The sequence below is a fragment of the Dipteris shenzhenensis genome, chromosome 28 (genome assembly GCF_047967505.1).
Source record: "Dipteris shenzhenensis isolate YYH24624 ecotype China chromosome 28, Dip_SZ_1.0, whole genome shotgun sequence".
Classification (NCBI taxonomy): domain Eukaryota; kingdom Viridiplantae; phylum Streptophyta; class Polypodiopsida; order Gleicheniales; family Dipteridaceae; genus Dipteris; species Dipteris shenzhenensis.
In genome coordinates this window covers 12,513,518-12,536,382 of record NC_141623.1, presented here as the reverse complement: position 1 = coordinate 12,536,382, position 22,865 = coordinate 12,513,518, and the positions used below count along the sequence as shown (strand labels likewise).

The following is a 22,865-nucleotide window of genomic DNA, read 5'->3' as shown; positions in this document are numbered from 1 at the left end:
TTGATCCTGCCAAGCAAGAAAGCAATACCTGCCACATCTTCTAGGATTGCCCATGACTAGAGAAGGATGGGGTTGATAAACTAGTGCCCCTTACTTCACGCAATAATTATGAGTGTGGAGGACAGCATCTTGGATGGTTCCTACAGTGGTAGTCTGACTAATCTCCAATCCTCTTCCACTGCATAAAGAACCATTTCACCTCCTTGATCCCAAAGAAAGCAAATAACCTGGTAGCGAAACTCCTCTACCAGAGAAGACTCCCAGCCAATGGATGCATCTCCTTGTCCCTACCTGTGAGATTGAATCTAAACAATCCAGAGGGTTGGCTGTATCAATCTGCACAACAAGGTTCTGAACACCTTGAAGGTCCTGAGTAATGCTGTCCCTCCCTCTTAATGCTCTCCAGGAACCAACTTGGATGCTAGTTCTCTCACCCATCTCAACCAGTGCATGGAGCCTGAGTGCACATATTCTTCTAGATAATATAAACCTAAGATTATCCCTATCTCTTGTACTATGAAAAATACAGTAGACTTCAGCAGGATTTTTTCATTTCCTGTTGCATCCACTGCTGTGAGTTGGTCCCATGGATTGCTACCTGCAAATGGGTAAAATATTCAAAGAAGAAAAGAAAAAATAGAAGAGCCCAGAAAGAGGTTACATGTGCTAATACATCTAGTAACTTCCTGAACAAGCAAATAGGAGTCTCATCCTGCCCTTCGTGTTAGAAGGAAGACTTTTTGTAAACCATTTCCAATACTGAGGTTCTTGATAAAATTGCATTCATATTCTCAAATACTTCATTTAAAAATTCATGCCAAGCACAAGCAAGATTCTCAAGTACATAGCAAAGAAAAATTAAGTATATATCAATGTCACCTTTGTTCCATTGGAAAAAAAATATGGAACATTCTAAACAGTCTGTTGTACAGGTTGGGCAAGAAAACCATGCAATGAGTCTTTACTATTTGCAGTAAACAGTTACAAATATAGTTTCTGATGAGATGCTAGTAGATCACTCAAGATCTGAATACTCTCCCTATTTAGAAAATAATTTCCTCCCAAATGGAATAACCCACTGTGATCTGATTAAATTAGTGTCCCAATATTCACAAATAACATCAATACATATAAATCCTTGACCTTGTTATGCATACAGTTCCCTCAGGTCATCTGCAAAGGCCTTCCTTGCATTTTCTCTTTTCAATTTCAGGGCAACCGTTACCAGACCAGACTCTGGTGTCCATGGATCTGGTGAGATCTTGATTTTGGATGGGATTTCAAACTTTTCCAGTTTGGCCGATTTCCCGATTTGGTGCACAACATTAAAGCACATGTGAATTTTCAAAGGAATGGTGATGGCATGCTATTCTTCATTTCCATTCACTAAATAGATTCCACCAACAAATGAAGACCCACCTTGTGCAAGGAGTTGATGACCTCCTTTACCGCTTCCTTCTTCGAGCAAAGATCTGAAAAATCCTTGTATTCAATACCTTCCTTCCGAGCCCAGTTCTCAACAGCAATCTGTGATGCAACTACAATAGCTACACAATTGCTGTGGAATGGATCGGCATGCAACATGATGTTGTCTACATAAGGGCTTGCTACGAGGATTGCCTCAACCTGCAATTTGTCAAAAGAGAACACTGACATCAGCTGACAAAATGAGTGGAAAATGTGAGCTTTCTAAAAAAAGCTGGACATGAATTTTTTATAAAAAGATTGCCTTGCCTTTCCAAGAGATACATATTCCCCATGTTGAAGCTTTACAATATCTTTTCTCTGATCAATTATCTCCAGGCAGCCATCTGGATGAAACTATCCAATATCTCCTATATAGAACCACCGTAAACCATTCTCATCCACCTTCACAATGCAAGCACCTGACCACTTGTGAGAGAAATAAATGTACAATTTCAATCTAGTCAGTGAAGAACACGATTTCAATCCAGTCAGTGAAGGATACAGTAAAATGGAGAACTTACCTTATAAACTTCATCTGTTTTAGCCTGATTCTTGAAATAGCCAAGAGTCACAGAAGGCCCACCAATTACTATTTCACCCCTTGGCATTGGGCTATCTGTTATTTTGTAGCCTCCCTCCTCCCAGTCAACCAACTGTTGAAGCAAAAAAGTGCAAATATCAGAATGTCTCGCAACTCTACAAAATTCTATGTTTACCCATGAATAAACTGATTCGAGGGTACATCCCTGCAAAGAGTAGAGGTGAGAGAGCAGGCATGAAACGGATGCAAAGTGGGATGGGTAAGACTTATTTTGTAGCCTCCCTCCTCCCAGTCAACCAACTGTTGGAAGCAAAAAAGGTGCAAATATCAGAATGACTCTCAACTCTACAAAAGGAAAAGACAAATTCCTTGTTTACTCAGGCATAAACTAATTTGAGGGTGCATCCCTGTGAAGAGTAGAGATGAGAGAGCAGGCATGAAAGGGATGCAAAGTGGGGTGGGCATATTTTTACCCCTTCTCTCATATTGCTTCCCCTCTCCCTTCCCGTCAAGGCCTTGTAAACTTTGCAGGGGCTTCGCCACCCCCCCTTCCACACTTCCTCCTCCCACCCCCCATCCCCCCTAATCTCTCATATTACTTCCCCTCCCCCTTCTTGTCCAGGCCTTGAAACATTATGGAGGCTTTGCCACCCTCCCCTTCCATGGCTTTTTCCCTGCAATCCCCCATCCCAAACAAAACAGGGAATTAAAAAACAAAGGTTCTTGTGCTGCATGTCCATCTACCCACAATGCTATGCAGGTGTCAAGTCCCTGATCTCTCCTCATTTGCAGGCTCACAGGTGGGGCACTGACCCTATACAGAAAAGTTGCAGCCTGCCATGTGGAACCCTATTTTAATGATACCATCATGAGTGAGTACGACAAGGAATGCACAACAGAAGGAGAGACGGGGAGAGGTTGGTCAATTTGAGCAGGATTTTTTCAGCACCCTTTGAGAGGATGGCTATATTCAGTTAAGAGCGAAGCTGGAGAGGAACACAGCAAAACAAAGACCCCTCCTCTGTGGAAGACTTTTTCTTAAAATATTGATCTGCAAATTCTTATCAAATCCACAACTTAGTTGCCGTATAGATGATAAAATTGGGATATATTTACAAACACTAACCATACAAGGTTTCAAATACAGGATGTACAAATGAGGGGCTTACTAACAATTCTAGATGTTCCATGATGGATTTATGGGTCTAATGAGCTGGACAAGTAACTATTAAATGTTAGACAAAGATATTCTGAATAACTCTAGCATTTTAAACATCCAACATAATCTTTTCAACATTACCAGAAGCTCTATCAGTATTTGTAATGTCCTTGGACATCAACATGTATCCCATCCCCAATGAACCCCAAGACCAAAAATGTTCCATGTAATTAATATGTCCCAAATGGGAACACTCGTTAATTTCCCATTACCATACCTTAATGTAGCAATGCGGGACTGGTGGGCCAACCCAACCAACAAAAATATCATCCCATTCTGAAAAGGTTGCTCCAGCACAAGTTTCAGTGAGACCATAACCCTGTCCAATGGGTGCCCTGCAAAAAAAAGAGTAAAACTTCCATGAAGATAAAAGGATACTTTTACTAGGATTTTGAAAACATGCTAGAATTCTATTTACACAGCTTCCAAAAAACTAGCATAATGGCGCAACAGGCAACTGTAATAACATGCCTCGCAATGGTAACCTCAAAATGACAGTCTAGAATAAAAAGGTCATACTATTAAATGGAGTGTAAGCATTTCTTGTGAAGCTTTGCTTTTTATTACAGATTTTGACAAGCATTGTGACACTTGTAAAGAAGGATCCATGCACAATTGACCTGGCATGCGAAGATGGTTACTGAGATTAAAATATTTATCATAAATTATTCCACTTGTCAACCCCAAAATATCTAATTTATTTGCTAGATTATATTTCTTGTCTGTCCCCATGGCCTCCAAAAGATCTGTTAAAGAGATTTAAAGACTTGGCCTGACACTGACTCTTTCTTCTTGGGCTTTGTCTTCTTTTTCTGATCCGCCTTCTTTCTTCCTACAATCTCACACAAGATGTTGAGGATGATCACAATAGTACAAATTTCCTCCTCTTACTCTCATTGTTTGAAGACTTGCCATCCCCTAAAAAAATACTTAAGCCTTACTGGGTTTGCATTTGCAAAAGCAGTAAATGCTTTGTTGTTGCCATCTTACCCTGCAACTTCAACCTAGCTTCCTCCTGGAGCAACAGAGGACAAACCTCCTTAAAGGTGAGAGGTTTCAACTTTACTCTAGCCATTAGGGCAGTAACCAGCCCATTGAAGCTGTGTGGAAGCTTGCTTTTGAATAGCCTGGCAAGCTGACTGATGTCAACCTTTTGACACACCGAATGAGGTGCCATGGATACTTGTGTAGCTTCCCTAAAGTTTCCGTCAACCTTGAATCCTTTGCACTCACTGCAAATCTCTCTTGATCAATGCACACTTGCTCAAGTGAAATCAGCAAAGGCCTCTACCTTTAGTCACCTTTGAAGCAGACCTTTGCAGTAGGCTACGTGGCTTTGCCAGCCCAAAATCAAAGGGCAAAGTCAATATGCAGCAAACATAGACCTGCAAAACAAAGGTGACTTGTAGCCTACAAATGCAGATTCTCCTACAGGAAAGACCCAGCAAGACCTGGCAAAAAGAAAAAGGACTAGGAAAATAGTGAAGCAGCCAACGATGCTGCAGTAGACATAGATCTCCATCCCCTCACCGAAGGGCAAAGACAAAAAGAAGGGCACATGCCAGAGCCTGCGACTGTGATCTCGAACTGTGTCACCCCGCTTGGAGGCCCCGTGTTGCAGGCCTGTCCAGTGCACCCTCCTTGAATCGCCCACATGGTTGCTCCTTCCCACATGGGCGTGGTTCCCACTCTCCACACTGATTCCAGCCATTGTAGAGCTAGAAGCTCCCTGCACTTGTCCCTGATCTCCTCGTTCGGTTCCCAGTATTTGACACATAGTGTTGAGGTGGCGTTGTTCACCGCATTCATAGTGGTCGCTGAGACCATCGCCACAACTGCTCAATGTCATCCAACTTAAAGCAAAGGCCTCATCAAGCAAGCAGCAAGGAGCTATAACAGAATTGCTAATGCACTAAGGTCTTTCTCACAGAAATTGGAAGATCAAGATGAGGGTAGACTCCGACCCCAAACAGGAGCAGAATTTGACGAAACAAAGCCAGACATCAAAATGTGCGACAATCCCAGAATTGGTAAAGAAAAAGAATTCTTTCTTTCTTTGCCTTACGATTAGCACTCTCTTCCATCCCGGTGAGCCATAGGGCCAATTGCAAAATCAACAAGAACCTGAATGCGATCCTGGAGATGGAGACCTTCGACGACCAATGGCAACGACTGCACCAGACCAATGTCTCATGCATGCAATGATCATAGTGCTGCAGCCCAAAGCAACCAAGATTACGACAGGTCCAATAGCAGTCCTGGAGAGTTGGGCAGTAATCTACAACCTGCAAGAGATCAAAAGGAATCCAGGGAAGACTTAATCGAGGAAGGTAAAGCATTGCATGCTCAAGGAATCTAGGGAAGGGGAAGCCTTTGATAGATCCACATCAAGGTTCGAAGAGGAAGAAGTGGAGAGGGTGTCGATTTAGCAAGAGGGGATTGTGGAGGATGGGGGAGAAGGAGATGGCGAGGAAGATGGAAGAGGATTAGGAGGGGATTTCAAAAGCGGCGGCCCATTAAAGGGCCATTAAATTTTGGCAGCAAGATTTAGCAAGATTAAGATAAGATTGCATGAGCTATCACCTTCACAGCTTGCAGAGAGCTTGCAACCATATATCATTTTATTCCATATTTCAAGAATATTCTCACAATATTGCACAACCTAGACATCATGGTTGGATTGATTTTGCGATTGCATCCTCGACAATTCTTCTCCTATGGTTGATAGTGAATGGGAGCGGACTTGTGAGAACGTTCTAAAACAAGATGGCCTCATTGTTGAATTTTATAAGGGATTTTGGCATGTCATTTAGAATGTTTTGGTTAGTATGCTTAATTTTATGTGTTACAATGGTGTTCTATTAGAAGGCATGACTAATGATTTGAGTAAGTAGATAGAGCTGTGATGCCCATCGAGGAGGCACCAAGGCTCCAACTGAGGCAACATTGAGCCTTGGAGCAGTGGCTACCTCTTTAGCCAAGACCAGACGAGAGACCAGATCAAGTTCCCTCTCATTGCTCTACGCCAGGTCAGGGACGAGGCAGGGTGAGACAAAGGTCTCTTGTAGAGCAAATGGGTGCTAGGGCCTAGCCAAAGGAATGAAACTTCATGACCGATGATGGCAAATAGATTCTGAACACAAGAGTCACATTGTCATTGGTGTAGAGATATCCTAATGCAAAGGCCAAAAAGAGCAATAAAGAGAGAAAAGGGTTTTAGAATTCTCTAGAATTCAAGAAAATGCAAGAGGAGCGCTTACTCATTTCAAAAGGAAAATGCCATTATTAGCATTTCAAAATGTCCCATGACATAAGCCACTCTATGCAAATATCCATGTCACATGTTGCAAGCTTCTGGACAAATTTTAATATAAAACGCCCTTCTGTATATTAACCTTTGGGTATTAAATTACTTCCTTATGTATATATAAATCTGTAAGTAATTGAATTAATAAAAACCCATCTGTTGAACTCACATGATAGGGTTACATATGATGAGTGACCCCCCCGAGTTTCCACATCCCTCATGGGTGCCTTATGCATCTTCTTCTCATTGAAGACCACATCATGGCTGCGTATGATCTTCTTTGCTTCTGGATCCCAGAGACGATAGCCCATCTCTCCACTTTCACCATAACCCAGAAAGATGCATTTCCTAGACTTAGGATCTAGCTTCTTTCGAAGCTCTTTTGGCACATGTGCATATGCCTCACACCCAAATATATGCAAATGAGAGTAAGAGGGCTTCTTGCCACTCCATGCCTCTTCAGGAATACCACCATCCAAACTCTTATTACTAGGTGATCTATTGATTACATGCACTGCAGTCTTCATTGCCTCAGCCCAAAAACCACCAGAAAGACTTGCATTGGAAAGCATGCATTGCAACCTTTCTTGAATGGTACGGTTCATCTTTTCTGCAACTGGATTTTGCTCTGGAGTACGAGGGGATGTGAGCTCCCTCTTAATCCCACGTGTATCACAGAAATGCTGAAAGTCATGAGAGAGATACTCTCCACCACTGTCAGTCCGTAGGCATTTAAGCGTTCTACCTGACTGATTCTCAACCAAGGCCAGCCATTTCTGAAATACCTGGAACACATCACTCTTCCGAGCTATAGCATAAGCCCACACTTTCCTAGTTGCATCATCAATGAATGTCACATAGTATTCAGCCCCGCCTAATGACCGTGTAGGCATGGGACCACATACGTCTGAATGCACCAAATCAAGCATTTCAAACTCTTTTTTTCCCCTTCTTTTATGGGCTGATTTAGTCTGCTTCCCATAGAGACAATGCTCACAACATTCAAAATCAGACAAACTCAAATGTGGTACATAACCCAAACGGCATAAGAGTTTCATTCCATTCTGGCTCATGTGCCCCAACCTGCAATGCCACAAAGAAGTGCTTGGCTGCTCGGTTATTGCAACAAAATGATCAAATACCGCTGATACATGTAAGGGATACAAAGTCCCACACTTGGTACCCCTGGCCAAAAGCATAGAGCCCTTCTGAATTTTCCAACTCTGAAAGCCAAAAGTGGTGTGAAAACCAGCATCATCTAGCTGACCCACTGAAATAAGACTCTTGGTCAGCTTAGGCACATGTCTCACATGTTTCAAAACAAATGTAGACCCATTTGCAAAAGAAAACTTTATGTCACCTGCTCCCACTATGTCACATGCATAGTCATTTCCAAGATGCACACAACCTGTCTTTCCACTGTCATAAGTGGAGAACCATTCCCTATGGGGAGTAACATGGAATGAAGCACCAGAATCCAAAATCCAATCCTGAGAATATGCATCATCTAAAGTGGCAAGCAACTTTGTAGATAAACTAGACATGAAGAGAACATCATTGTCACTATCATGTGTGACTGCATTGATCTCCTCGATCTTCACTTTTCCTTTGTCCTCCCTTGGACTCTCTTCCTTTTGATTTGCACCCCAATTTGCATTCTTTTTCTTATACTTTTGCTCTCTTTTCAGCTTGTAGCAATCCTTTTTCATATGGCCCTTCTTACCACAATGGTAACACTCAATGTTCCGTGCCTTGGATTTGCTACGAGACTTCCCTCTTTCTTGGGACTTCCCCCTGAACTGTGATCTGCCCCTTTGCACATTTAAGGCTGCATCCTGCTTGTTGCCATCCATAGACTTCCGTCTAATCTCCTCGGCCAATAAGCAACCCACAACATCATCAAATTTCAGTACTCCACCAGGTGCAGAGTTACTGACAGCTGTACGGAAGGTATCCCATGAGGATGGCAATGAACATAAGAGAAATATTGCCTTAGTCTCCGCATCAAAATTCATCTTCTGAGCCTGAAGCTGGCTGAAAATAATATTGAATTCATTCAAGTGAGAAGCAATCGAGACCCCTTCCTTCATCTGCAACTCAAACAACCTCTTCATGAGGTAAACTTTATTAGATGCAGTTTCCTTCTCATAAGTGGCACACAGTTTCTTCCACAAATCTTCCGTAGTCTGCTCATTTACTACTGTGAAATAAACTGACTCTGCAAGATGAAGTCTAATAGTAGACTTTGCTAATGCATCCAACTCATTCCAATCATCCTCAAACATATTTGCAGGCTTAGCTTCAATCCCTGCCAAGGGTTTAATCTGCTTCTTTTGAATAAGCACATCCCTTATTTGTTCTTTCCACAAAGAAAAGTTTGTCCCATCAAACTTTTTAATGCTGAAAAACTCCTTTTCAGACATGGAAGAGGATGCCATGATGCAAATGAAACAAAATCCCAAATGCTAGTGCCTGCAAGAGAGAATCACACCAAATACTAGGTGCACCCAAATGTGTATGCCACAATAGAGTGAAATATCACCAAAACTCAAAGCTCAAAGCATCAAAAGATGCATCTGATTCATGTGCATATACTATGCATCCATATGAGCAAATCTGGCTCAAAAGAAAATGCCAATAAGTGCCAAATGACTCAAGCATAAACACCGTCCACTGGCATATGCATCAATAATATCTCATCCAAGAGAGCATAGCACTATCAGTGCATCACCTGCAATGTGTCAAAGCTGTCCCTCAGCATAAAATAGCATCCATGTGCAAAGCGTCCATAAAAAATAGCATCCCACAAGGCAATTTGTGCCTATCAGCGCATCCAACAAGGACCGCAATGCATCCAAATGGCCTATAAATCATCCACTACAACCCAATGCATACCACGAATGAGCGCAGACTGCTCAAACTGCAACCAGAGTGATCTGCATAAGGTATGCTCAAGAAATCATAGTCCCACGGTAATGAGCGCTACTGAAAATAGAACCTGAGATGCCTCAAAACATGGGCGCCATTGCATAATCAGACTCAGCAAGAAAATCTGCAAATATCTCTCTTCTGCCAGAACTCCAAAATCCCAACCGATGAGTGAGAAATGGGAGTCAACACTTATCCACTTCCATGTGGCATAAATCTAACGTTTCAAAACCTTAGAATGAAAAATGCATAACAGAGAGACGAAATCGAATACACAGAGATCTATAACTCTGAAAATCCTCCACCGAATCACGCAAGAACTGATAGGTAGGGGTTTTTGGGCGTCTGGAACGCAATGGGACAGACGGTTTTGGAAACCGTGGTCTCAATCACCGGGTCCAACACACGGACTGAAAAACGTTTTTGGAAACAAAGCTGTTTGTAAACTCCACCGGAGTGCGAATGATGAGCAACATAGATGTTTTAGGACCTCCTGAGTCCACTGGAACTGACAGATCTGCAAATGGTTGCTCCAAACTTGAGTTCCAACACCCGGGCAAAAAACGCAGGAACTGACACAGTGAGTCAGAAATCCAATGAAATGATCCCAGATTCAAGAATGAAGGTGTTTCCAAGCTTCTGAAGTAATGTGGACACCAAAAGCAAGCAATAGTTGCCTCTACAAGTCAATACGGAGTCTCTGTCATCGAACGGAATAGGGAAAAGCTCAAAAAACGACTTTTTCTTTCAAACCACTTAACAGGCTCTCAAAACCACTTCGTAAAGCCAAAGTGACTTTTCCAAAGGTTCCTCCAAGGTCTCTGCACACTCGGATGCAAGTAAAGTCACCCACAAAGCTTCCCACAAAGCTTCTCCTTCCTCCCACAGAGCTGCTGAGCTTCAAGCATTCACGCACGCTCAGCTAGATCACCCGTGGCTCTGATACCAGTTGAGAGTGCTCTCAACGGAAGCAATGAATGGAAGAAGAAGAGAGAGAGACAGAGAGCCACACAAGTTTTGGTGGGTGCAGAACCACCCTAATCTTATTTTTCATTCATTTATATATGTGTTTGAGTATTGTACATAACCGGGGTAAAGGCACAGTGACCTTTAACCCCCACAGAACTTGCAATCCTTCCAAGAGTTACTGGATAAGCACTCATGCACCATTGGAAGCGCAAGATCGAGGGCTCCAACCTCCATCTTTACGAAATTCTGAAGGTGCTCCCTCTCACACAGTCATTTGATGACTGGCAGCAAATGCATCCCAAGCACAGAAGAGGAGGATACAACCTTGCCCCTGATGCCCCCGTCCCCATGACCGATGTAGATGCCGATCTATGGCCCAAGTGGCGGCTCCCCTTTTTGAAGATGGAGAAATTTTGGCAGTAATACTATAGCGCGCCCATTGATCGTTGAGTCCACCCACTCTACATGCCCATGGAACGACGTTGGACTTGGGCCGCCTTTCAACATCTCTAGCAACAGGACCCCAATGTGTTGTACAATTTTCCTAAGTACAACTTCCCAAAAGAAATTACGCAGGAAGGTTTTTTCTTTTGCCTCCAGTCATTCAACAATACCTATGGCTCCATCCCCAGCCATCGTCGTCACCGTCCACTTCAATCGCCTCATCCTCTTAGTCCTCTGCAATCTTCCCAGCCACCCCATCGAGGAGCGCATTCACAATTTGACCAACTAGATTTTCTTCAACCCTGACGTTGGTCCATGTCACTTCCAGGACCTCCGAGTCCACAACCTCCATAGGCATCACCTCCAAACTTACGAGGATATGCATGCCACACACATTTTTCAAAGTACCGCTTGTACCTCACTCGCCTCATGTCTAGGCAGCTCGAGTGCTATGCCATCCCCTCTCCACCACCCTCCTTTAGCGCGGCTCACCCGAGGATGGATTAGCAACAAGAAAGGGGGCATGTTAACATCCACAGAGTACAACCACCAAATGCAGGGTAATCAATGAGAAAAGGTGACCAAGCCGAATGATCTAATTCAACAAGACAAGCTCAAGGGAGTTTGATACCCAAATACACCAAGGCCAATGATTACAAGCAATGTGCACATGGAAGGAGTATAGCTCAAGCTTAGGGAGTTTGAGCCCCAAATCATCACCCAAGCCTAGGAGTGGCGAGGCTGACACAAGCACTATTTGGGAACCGGTTAGGATCACCTCCTAATACTAGGTTTGTCCCAAGCACTTTAATATGGTTAACACAAGCGCTATTTTTGCTAGTAGGGAGAGTCGGTAAGAAGAGCAAAATGCCTTGGTGCCCATGGTTGTAAAGTGAGGGAGAGTGTTGAAAAGGAAAAGGGTTGGCCCTCCCTTCAAAAGGTGACTTGTATAAAAGGCCAAAAGTTTGACTTTGGTCTTCATTGTTGTTTGCACAAGTTTGACTACAAGCTCCCTCTTCTCTTCCAAGAGAGTTTTTTGGGTGTTCTCTTGTTTCCATTGTAGTGCCCTTATGGTTGTCACTCTATCCCCCTTCACTCCCTTCTCCTCTCTTGTCCCTCCTTCTCCCTCTCCCCTCCGAGTCTTCCCCTTCCCTCTTTCTTGCATGAAACCACATTGCGACAATCCAAAGGCCGCTTGAGTGACACTTGCAAATAAGTCATGCTATGCATTGCTCCCACAAGGAGTAGCCGGGAGTGGAAGCTCCGTCAGTATATCTTCAGCTACCCCACAACACGTGAGTCACCCCGCTGAGACCACACTACAATTCCTCTCTTTTAACATTTGATGAAGAAGGATATGTTTGCCTTCGTGCAAACAATTAAGTTTTCAGGTTGACGAGATATAACAAACCACACAAAAGAATGTAATCCATAAAGAAAGAAGAATTTTTTAAGAAAGTACAAACAATAAAAAATGATCTTAGTGAAGTTGCAAGTGCAAAGGTAGATGAGATCAGAATAAGGTTTGCACAAAATGACCTAATAGAAGCATTCTAGATCATATTTCCACATTTTTGTGTCAATGGATGTTATGAAAGTATTAAAGCAGCTCTAAAGAATCATTTGGAGGCTCTTAAAAAACACTTTGGATGGTACATTGACATGGACAATACAAAGTACAATGGTTTGTTGGAGTTTTGAAAAGCTTTATTCACAATATTCTTGTTTTGGAGATGTCATGCACCAACAAAGTACTTCAATGTAAAATGTCCGAATGCAAGGTTCCATGGTTCGGCTTTGGAGTGAGCTCTCTCATAGTACATTCCTACGACATAACATTTATGAGTACTTCAAGCTTGCAAATTTATGTCAAACCTTTATTCTTGGCTCAATTGAGGATGAAAGGTGTTTTAGTACTCTAGGTTACTTGAAGAATAAGCTTTGCAATAAGCTAGATGATAACTAGTTCTTAGCTTGAGACTGTACTCCTATTATGATGTTAGTAGCTTTTCATATGATAGAGCATTGGGACTCTAGAAGTGAAGTTGTAAAAGAAAAGGCTATAATTAGCTTTTTTAAGCTAGACTTTGAGAACTTTCTTTTCAATGTATTTGAAGGATATTTGGTATCCTTGAACAATTTTATGCTTTGCATACTTTATTGCATCTTAAATGTTAGCTATTTCATGTATTTTTGGATTTTGAAATGGGAGAAAAAGGTATCTTTTTGGTATTATAAGTTTTAGTATATTTGTGAAAACTAAAAGGTTTTTTAAGTTCTCTGTAATATTTTCCAAAAAAATTGAAAGGAAAATTCTAAAAAAAGATAGAAGTTGCCAATGCTTTGAAACTTTAAAAAATAAAATATGAAAATGTTTGCCATGGTATTATAATACTATATTTCTATACCTTTGATTAAAAAATCCCTACTTGCTTTGTTAAAATTGTTTGTTGTTGAAATGATGTTCGTCATATTTGCAACATATTCTCTATGCACATGGATCATGGTTTGTACAAAATTATGGCTCTTTGTCCATTTGGAATACACAAGGCATTAAGAAGTCACACTATACAAGAGAACCTACTTCAAGAACTCAATGCATGGTGGTGGTGTCACTAGTAACACAGAATTGCATGAGATGTACGATTGGTTTTTTAGATGTTTACTAAGACTTTGAAGTTTGAAAAGGCAAACGAATCACAACTTGTGAAAGTAGTTCAAATTGTATCAAAGAATAGAAGGCATAATGCTTGGAAAGCATCCATAGGGAGTTGACGAGTCACACATTGGTTGAACAGCAGAGTTAGACAAGGGAGCAAATGGTTCCAATGACAAACCAAAGCTATGGTGTGATTGTATATAGCTACAAAATGAATAAAGTGCACATTTTGACCACAATCTATGTACTCACTCTTGGAGTCTAGGTTGGGAGGAGGGAGAATGGGAAGTTTGAATTCTAGGGAGGCAGGGGACGAGGAAGGAGAGCAAGAAATTTGAATTCTTTTAGCCTTTTTAATGGCTTTGCTCCTTCCCCTCCCCATTCCCCTTCCCCTTCCTCTCCCTCTCCTTCTCTCTTTCCCTTCTCCTCCTCTCTCACTCTCTCTACTCCCTCCCCTCCACTCTCTCTTTTCTCCTTCCCTTCGTGTTCCTCTTTACCTCTTCCATCCTTTCTTTCCTCTCCCCCTTCCCCTCCAAATACCAAAATCACATGGCCATGCCATGGCTGAAAGAAAAAAAGAAAAAGAGGAAAAAATCACACAACTGCACCAAGGGTGTGTGAGGAGGTATTAGGGAGGGGGAGGAAGAGGATAAAGAAGGGTGAGAGGGGAGGGGTGAATGTGTGATGGCAGCAATGCTCCCCTCCCCTCCCCTCTCCCCCTTTCTCCCCCCCCCCCCCCCCCTCTCTCTCTCTCTCTCTCTCTCTCTCTCTCTCTCTCTCTCTCTCTCTCCATTGCCCCTTCCCTCCTCTCCCCTCTCGTGTGGCCATGGCTACATGAGACACGAGAGGAGGGGATGGGAGAGGGAGAGATAGGGGAAAGAAGGAAGGGGCTAGGAGGGGGGGGTTTCTATGGCCATGGCCGTGTCCCCCCTCCTCTCTCTCTCTCCCTTCCCCTCTCTCTCCCCCTCCCCCTTCCATCTATCTTCCCCTTTCCTCTCCCTCTCCCCTCCCCTCCTTCCTTTCTCCCTTCCCTCCCCTCCCTTTCATCCCCCTCTCCTCTTCCCCATTTCTCACCCTTCCCCCACCCTTCTGCCTTCCTCACCCTCCCCTTTGTTCCCTTTCCCTTCCCTTCTCTTCCCTTCCCCCTTCCTTTTGCTCTCTCTTCCCCTCCCCTTCCCTTCCCTTCCTTCCCTTCCCCTTCCCCTTCTCTTCCCTTCCCTACCCTTCCAACTCTGCTCCCCTTCCCCCTTCATGTTTATCTCTCCCCCCCCTCCCTTTCCATGTCTTTCCCCCTCCCCCCCCTCTCTTAACAATCATAGCATGAATCCAACATCAACATGGATGAACTATAAGGCCTGTAGTCATGTTCATGCCATGCACAAAAGCGCAGTGCACTTGTGCCACCATATGTAGCAATGTCCTTTCCATTGATGAACCACGGACATGTTTGTGCCAAGCATGCATGTGCAGCACCCCTGTGATGCAATATCTACCACATTTTAATGGTTTGATAATGACACCATTATGATATCTTGGAGATTTTAGAGCACTCTTATGGTAAATTAATGTCATGCATGAGCCTTAACCATATTTACAAACAAATATATATATATATTTATGTATGTATGTATGTATGTATGTATGTATGTATGTATGTATGGATGGATGCATGTATGTATGTATGTATGTATGTATGTATGTTTTCCATGCACTTAATCTATTTCTATTAATTTATATTTTTAATAAGTTAAGAAAAAGTTAAGTTTTAAAAGGAATATTCTTAAAAATAAAAAGTTATGCTAGAGTAAGATACGAATTATATTTTCTAGTTTTTTCATTATTAGTGCAAAATAATTGAGTAAATAGACTTTTTATGTGGAAAGGATAGTGCCATAAAATAAACTTTTGATTTGTGACAGACAGTAACATTTTCATTTGGAAAGGATTTTTTAGTAAAGTCCAAATAGGGAAAATTAATTGAAATTTAATGAAATGCATGTTTGAGATGTTAAATGTCAAGATCTCTGCACCTAAATTGTGTATTTTTGAAGCATTAAAAAGTAAAGTGATTTGGTAATCCCCCCCTTGCCACCCCTATGTGTGACTAGGACTCTAGATTAATTTGTGCGATTACTTTTATGGGGTTCAATCTCTAAACTGACATGCTGCATGCTGCATTGAATAGTTGGCTTTCATATTTTAAAAATACATTGTTTTTTAATGTTGAATATCTTTAAAGAGAAATAACAGAATATGTTGGGGAGAACTCAACAACTATGCAAGCAACAAACTTAACTCTGAAATAGAAAGTTGAAAGAGAGAGTCAACATAACAAATAAAACTAAAAAGTGATTCATTCCAAAAGCAATTAAAGGTAAGTGCATCACTAGATCTAATCAGCCTATTGCTATTGTTGAAGAACTACATTATCAAAGACTAATCAAGTACACACACACATCTACCTATAGCTCACTAAATATATAGTCCATACACAATCAAAGGGCTTGGTGGAATCCCACAATCAAAGCATCAGAGAAGGATGCACCAGCTGTGCCAAAACTATGGAAACTCCAAAATATAAGGAGTTGATCTCCAAAGTAGCTAGATTAAAACCATCTTCATGTAAACATGCCATGTGCATATCCACTAACCACTATCTCTTTGTTATTAGACTCTAACAAAGGCTGTCCATCCCAACATCCCCCTCAACCAAAGGTAGGGGCTTACATAAAATTATAACCTTTTGAATGCTAGATTCTCAACAAATGGCAAACACTCAAAGATAAAGAGTTTCACTACTCAAGCTCACAATACAAAGAGCGCAAATTCCTTACAAGGACACTTTAGCCCAAAACTGACAATCAAACCTCCTAGAAAGACTTACCATAATTTAAGGTAAATCCAATAAAATAGCAAAAACTAAGCCCCAACTAAACTATTGTGACAATCAGACCTTAGCCCAAAACTGACAATCAGACCTCCTAGAAAGACTTACCACAATTTAAGGTAAATCCAATAAAATAGCAAAAACTAAACCCCAGCTAAACTATTGTGAATAATATCTACTCAAAAGGCATAGTCATCATGATGTGTGTCACGTTTGGTTTTGGCATATACTCTAGCAAAGTCACTCATCATATTGCTTGTAGTACTATTCTTCTTAGCTTTTGAAAGAAGAAATACTCTTTATGGCCAAGCTTTCCACAATATTCTTCTTAGCATTTCTCCTCGTTTTGAAGAAGAAACATTTCTTATGAACAATATTTCCACGGTATTGACAATTGCATAGTTCATGATTGATGTTCTTTACCAAAATATTTCTTATTGGAGTAAGCATGCACTTGACCTTCATGTGGAAATGTGGAAAAGGTTGGCCTTCCCAACATCATAAAGACCCATGTCCTCAAACACCAAAACCTAAGAAACCAATCATCGTATCCACCTTCACAAAGGTTTTTGGTGTCTTTGAATCTCTATCATCAAAACAAGTTCACCTAAGTTAGAATATCTAGACTCTATCACACTTGTAGTCATAACCAACAAAAGCTTTATTTTATTTTTTACCACGTTCATTGTTGGTTTTAGCACCTCTTATTCATTTTTGGAAAATATTTTCTTTTTTTTGTCAACGTTCTTCTTTTTCTATCTCTACATAGCCTCTAGGCTCATTATATAAAAGGATTTCTTTTTCTTTTGTCCTCCACCACTAGGGAGTTGAGGACTCACATGTTGGTTGCAACGTAGAGTTATAGAAGGGAGCAAATGGGTCCAACAACAAATCAAAGCTATGGTGTAATTGTATATATCTATGAAATGAATAAAGTGCATCTTCTGACTAGAATTTGTGTACTCCAGGTTGGGAGGTGGAAGAGTGGGAAGTTTGAATTCTAGGGAGGCAGAGGAAGAGGAAGGAGAGAAAGAAATTTGAATTCTTTTAGCCTTTTCATGGATCTCCTCCTTCCCCTCCCCCTCCCCCTCCCTTCCCCTTCCCCTTTCCCTTCCTCTCCCTCTCTCTTTCCCTTCCCCTCCTCTCTCCCTCTCTCTTCTCCCTCCCCTCCCCTCTCCCTTGTCTCCTTGCCTTTTCCTTCCTCTTTACCTCTCCCATCCTTTCTTTCCCATTGTAGAATCCCATAGGATAGAATAGATGCATCTTGCAAGAGGTGTGAGAGCACAATGAAAGAAAGAGGATAGTTCTCTATTATGATTGTGAAAGAGAGGACTCTCTCTTATAGAAAGGGGGAGAAGGTAATACCTTCCCTACATAAGTGGCAATCAGCCCCTACATCAGTGGGAATCAATCCCTACATCAGTGGGATTGCCTTTGTCTTACATCATCACTTAGATCACACACTAGACACATCATAGTACTTGATGTGCCTTTACAACACACACAAACACACATGTGACTCCCCTAGATGCACACATGCACCATAGAGCAAGCCCTTGATCATACTTACCCAAACATAGCCCCCCTCAAGGGGTTGCCTCTTGCAATGTCAAGGATACATCTAGTCTCATAGTTTCTCATGCCATCTCATGGTGGTCAAGGATAAATCTATGGGTAGGATCTCATGCTAGCAAGGGTTCCCAAGGGTGTGAGGCTCACAGAAATTGGATAGTCAAAACACATATCACATGGCCTACATCATATGATGACCAGAGGTGATTTACATATTCTTTTTGGAGTACTACTCCAGGTAGAGAACCTCAATTTGACCAAGTAATGATAAACAAAAAAGACAAAGTGCCAAGTGATGATAAACAAAAAAGACAAAGTGTGGAGGCTCATCAAATGAAAGTAGATTGGCAGTTTCTGACTTTGTAGTTTCTTCCTTTTTGGCTTTACAATACTTTTCATGGTGATTGTTTTTGCCACAATGTTTGCATGGATTGATCTTGAAGCAATCTTTTGAGAGGTGATTAGTCTTCCCACAATATTTGCAAGGTGAAAACTTGCCCTTTTGATTTTTTATGGCATAGGCTATGTCATTTCCTCTCCGGAGTTCCTTGTGCCTTTCTTCTTCTTGAAGAGCAGTAATAAGACCTTCAAGAGTAGGGTTAGGAAGAATTTTTCAATGTGGTAACAACATGATCATAATCTTTAGGCATACTTTTGAGCAACACTGCCATTGCATCATCTGTAGTGATTGGAGAGTTGATAGAAGCAAGTTGAGTCATGAGACTCTGCATATGATTGACATGGGCAGCCAAAGGAGTGCCAGTAGCCATCTTTAATTCAAAGAAAGCAACCTTAAGTGACAATTTTGAGATGTGAGAGCGAGCACCAAAAATAGCTTCAGAAGGAGACTCTAAATCAGAGATGTGATGAATATAGTCATCTCCTAAGCCAAGAGCAATGATGCCATAGGCTTTCTCCTCTCTAGCAGGATCTCTTGCCAGGCGTGTCGGAGCTAAGGATTCTCCAGCATTAGAGGCTATTGAAGAAGAAGTTGAAGCAGGTTTGACAAGCCCCCAGAGGTTTTCCCTCATCAATGCAAACTTAATCTTCATCTGCTATGTGTGAAAGCCTTTACCATTGAACTTATCCATATTCAAGAAGGTAGCCATGAGAGGTTCTAACCCAAAATGGGCAGTGTCTACTCTCTTACAAGGCTACAAAGAGTTGAAGAGCTTAAAAATACAAGCATTTAGAGTAGCAAAGGCTTGCAACCAAATTCCATACTACAAAACATAATGGAAATGATGCTTTCACTTGCATGCTTTATACAGGTGGCTAAATGAAAGTATTCCAAGCAAATCCAAGTATAGCAACTTAAACAAAATCTATAGGCATAGTTGTACTGATGCTATTCAACACTTAAAACATCAAAAATGCTAAAGTAGCATCTAATGTAGCATCAAACTCACAACATTGTCAAAACTGTCCAAAACAAAGACCAGAACTTGGAGGGTGCAATTCTCACAACTCATAGCTCTATTCAAGGGCATTTTTATGTAGGAAGAAGGGCCTTATACAGAGAAGGGCTACCAGCAAGGAGGGGCGAAATGTTGTGCCAGGTCGCCCTGTAGATGCTTGAGAAAGCCGACTGGTTTTTTGTTTGTTGCACCTCCATTCCTTGTCCAAACGAGCTCAAATTTCAACAGCAGGTTCCCTTCAGCGTCATGCAACTCGGGCTCAGAGAAATTGACAAAAGGATAAGCATAGAGGTGGCATTGCATGAAAGTTCGTCAAGGAGTGTGAGTGTTGGCATTACGCATACAGTCAAAATTTCTCTTAATTCTTACAGCTGGAAGTTTGCCCATATGTGAGGAGTTTGGAACTCAAAGGGTTTGGGCAATGGTCGTCTGTAGGCAGAGAATAGAGCTCTCAAAGATTTGGGGAAGAAGGAGGAAAATGGAGAAGATGAAGTTCTGAGAAACTAGTAGTTTTATGCTAGAGATAGCATCTAATGCTATACTAGGCTAGATCTAGAACCTAAAGCTCTGATACCATTTGTAGAATCCCGTACGATAGAATAGATGCATCTTGCAAGAGGTGTGAGAGCACAATGAAAGAAAGATGATAGTTCTCTATTATGATTGTGAGAGAGAGGACTCTTTCTTATAGAAAGGGGAGAAGGTAATACCTTCCCTACATAAGTGGCAATAAGCCCCTACATCAGTGGGAATCAATCCCTACATCAGTGGGATTGCCTTTGGCTTACATCATCACTTAGGTCACACACTAGACACATCATAGCACTTGATGTGCCTTTACAACACACACAAACACACATGTGACTCCCCTAGATGCACACATGCACCATAGAGCAAGCCCTTGATCATACTTACCCCAACACCCATACCCCTTCCCCTCCACATAGCATAACCACATGGCCATAGCTACCACTGCCGAAAGAAAAAAAAAATTTACACAACTACACCGAGGCTGTGTGAGGAGGTATTGGTAAGGGGGGGGTATTAAGGAGGGGGAGGAAGAGCATAACAAATGGTGAGAGGCGTGGGGGGAATGTAGGGGGAATGTGCAGCCACCATGACACTCCCCTCCCCCTTTTGTTGAGAGTTCACGCTCAACATCATGTGATCATGTGTGCATAGCACCATCACGTGATCATATGTGCATAGCACTAACCTTATAGAGTGCTATAAAGGAAAGGGTTAGATCCCCTAACCCTAACCCTAAAAGGGTTTGTATATATTCTATTTTTTCAACTAATTCTAGTGTACAGTTAGTCATTTGTGGTGTGCTCTCTAGCTGTGCCCTCTCTCCTCATCTCCACTCTTCTCCTCTCCCCTCTTCATATTTTGTCATGGTATCAGAGCTCCCTTGTCTTCTGTTGAGACATTGAGATTCTTGAGAGTGTGAGAGAGATTGTGAGATTGAGAGTTCTCTTGAGTGATTGTAAGATTCTTCCATTCACTTCCGTTGAGAGAAAATTTCTGTTCATTTTGGAAGAAATTCCGTCCACTTCCGTTCATTGAGTGTCCATTCCTTTGAAAGATTTCATTTCTTGAGAAAGAAAGTATTCCTTGTTTTGAGAGAGAGCCCATGAGATAGTTTCTGAGTTTATTGAGAGAAAGATATGCTCTAGCTTGATTCTAGGGAGTGTGAGGGAGAGAAGTTAGATCTGTAGCTTCTCGGCCAACAACCCTCCTTCAACGGGCTCTTCAACTACGGCCTTCTCCAGCAGCAATGCATGTAGCTCATGTAGAGAGTGCTGACTTCCAACAAAACGTGCCCAAACGGCTGGCAGACAGTGACTTGGCTGAGCCCACAGGCTTCCTACTCCAAAGCTCTTCGTCGCCAATGGGATACTCCATAGCCCCTCTATGCCTGTTTCTTTAGCCCAAATGAGGCCACACAACGAGTGACTCTGCCATCTTCGCGGTTCCCTACGCCCCCAAAGCTCACCACAGCACACGGTCGACCTCCAATAGCTCCGTGCACCGACGACGACCGCAGCAGCAGCCCGAACAACGACACCATAGACCTGCAACAGCGAAGCCCAAGCTTCATCAACCTTCCTCGACGGCCAACGTGCATCAACTACAAGCCAAAGCTCCACGGGCAGCATCGGCAACGACGACGACTCTATCAATGGGCTCATCGCGGGCTCACGGGCTATCTCCATCGAAAAAGGACTGAGTGGCTCTTTCCTAGCTACAACAAGCTTACGCTCCAACGAAGCGCCATCGACCAGCAACTCGCCACCGATCGACGGCCTCTCCAAACGGGCTCCCTCCAGCGCATTGCCGCCTCGAACAAGCCTCAAAGGCGCCGCCACACGGGTTGCAGCTCTCTCTTCTGCAAAGCGTTCATTAACGGGCCGCCTCCATCGACGGAGAAGACGACGGAATCCAGAAGATTCCGTCCGAATCTTTCTAGATTCTGGCTTCCCACAGCGTGACACGTGGCCCGTGCGCCACGTCAACTAATCCTATCTGCCACGTCATCTTATCTGCCACGTGTCTTATCATCTGCCACGTCATCAGCCAATCCCGTGTGCCACGTCAGCAGTGCCACGTAAGTAGGCCACGTCATCACCGACTGCCACGTCATCTGTGCCACGTCATCATTGCCATGTCATCAGTGCCACGTCATCAATGACACCTCAGCACTGCCACCTCAGCACAGAGCTTCACTGGCACACCTCTTGCTAAGCACAGTGCCACATCATCACTGCATGTGACTCACAGTGACACATCATCATTGAGCACCATTTGCACTCCTTTTGCCCCTCCACCTAGATCAAGTCGTATCTCTTGATCCAGGAAGAATTTGAGGGTGCTCCAAAAAGGAAAGTCGCTCGATTTTTCGTGCTCTACGCGCTCGTTACATCACGCGCACATTTCGGCACAAGTTACACTCACATTTGAGCCTCGCCGACAAAACCACTTCCTTCACGCACATTTGCCTCTACATCGACGCATCTGACCCAGCACTTAAAAAGAACAAAGGAAAAAGAATTATTTGCTGCTCTTTCATCGATCGACGGTTGGTTTAGATCTAGATCAGAGTAGACTAGATCGCCATAGAGGGGACGCTTTGAATTCCCCAAGTTGCCAATCTAAGCCATGCCCGAAATTCCCGACTAGTACCTACTCGGAGTCAGTCCATACGCTCACATCCGATTTCACATCATTACATTACCTGAAACCTTACGTTCATCAGTTCAGTGAGCAGACTTCAGAGTTCAGAGGCATTGCAGATTGATTCAGTGGGCAGATAGCACTTGATTTCACACACACATGCCACCATTGTAAAGCCTATTTGGCTATCTCACGGCATTGTGCACATCACTTTTCAGCCTTGTAAAGCCTCTTGGCTATTCCCGGCATCATTGCCACAAGCCTTGTAACACAGATCAGA

At 42.6% G+C, this 22,865-nt stretch overlaps 1 pseudogene across 1 annotated transcript; it reads right to left on the bottom strand.

Moving 5' to 3' along the window:
* Window positions 1–1,386: 1,386 nt before the first annotated feature.
* Window positions 1,387–21,603, bottom strand: LOC147883181 (long chain acyl-CoA synthetase 8-like; annotated as a pseudogene). The gene is made up of 6 exons (XR_015543743.1): window positions 21,418–21,603; window positions 5,192–5,304; window positions 3,445–3,562; window positions 1,989–2,120; window positions 1,735–1,869; window positions 1,387–1,626 (listed from the first exon to the last, which is right to left on the bottom strand). The product of XR_015543743.1 is annotated as a long chain acyl-CoA synthetase 8-like (transcript).
* Window positions 21,604–22,865: the final 1,262 nt, after the last annotated feature.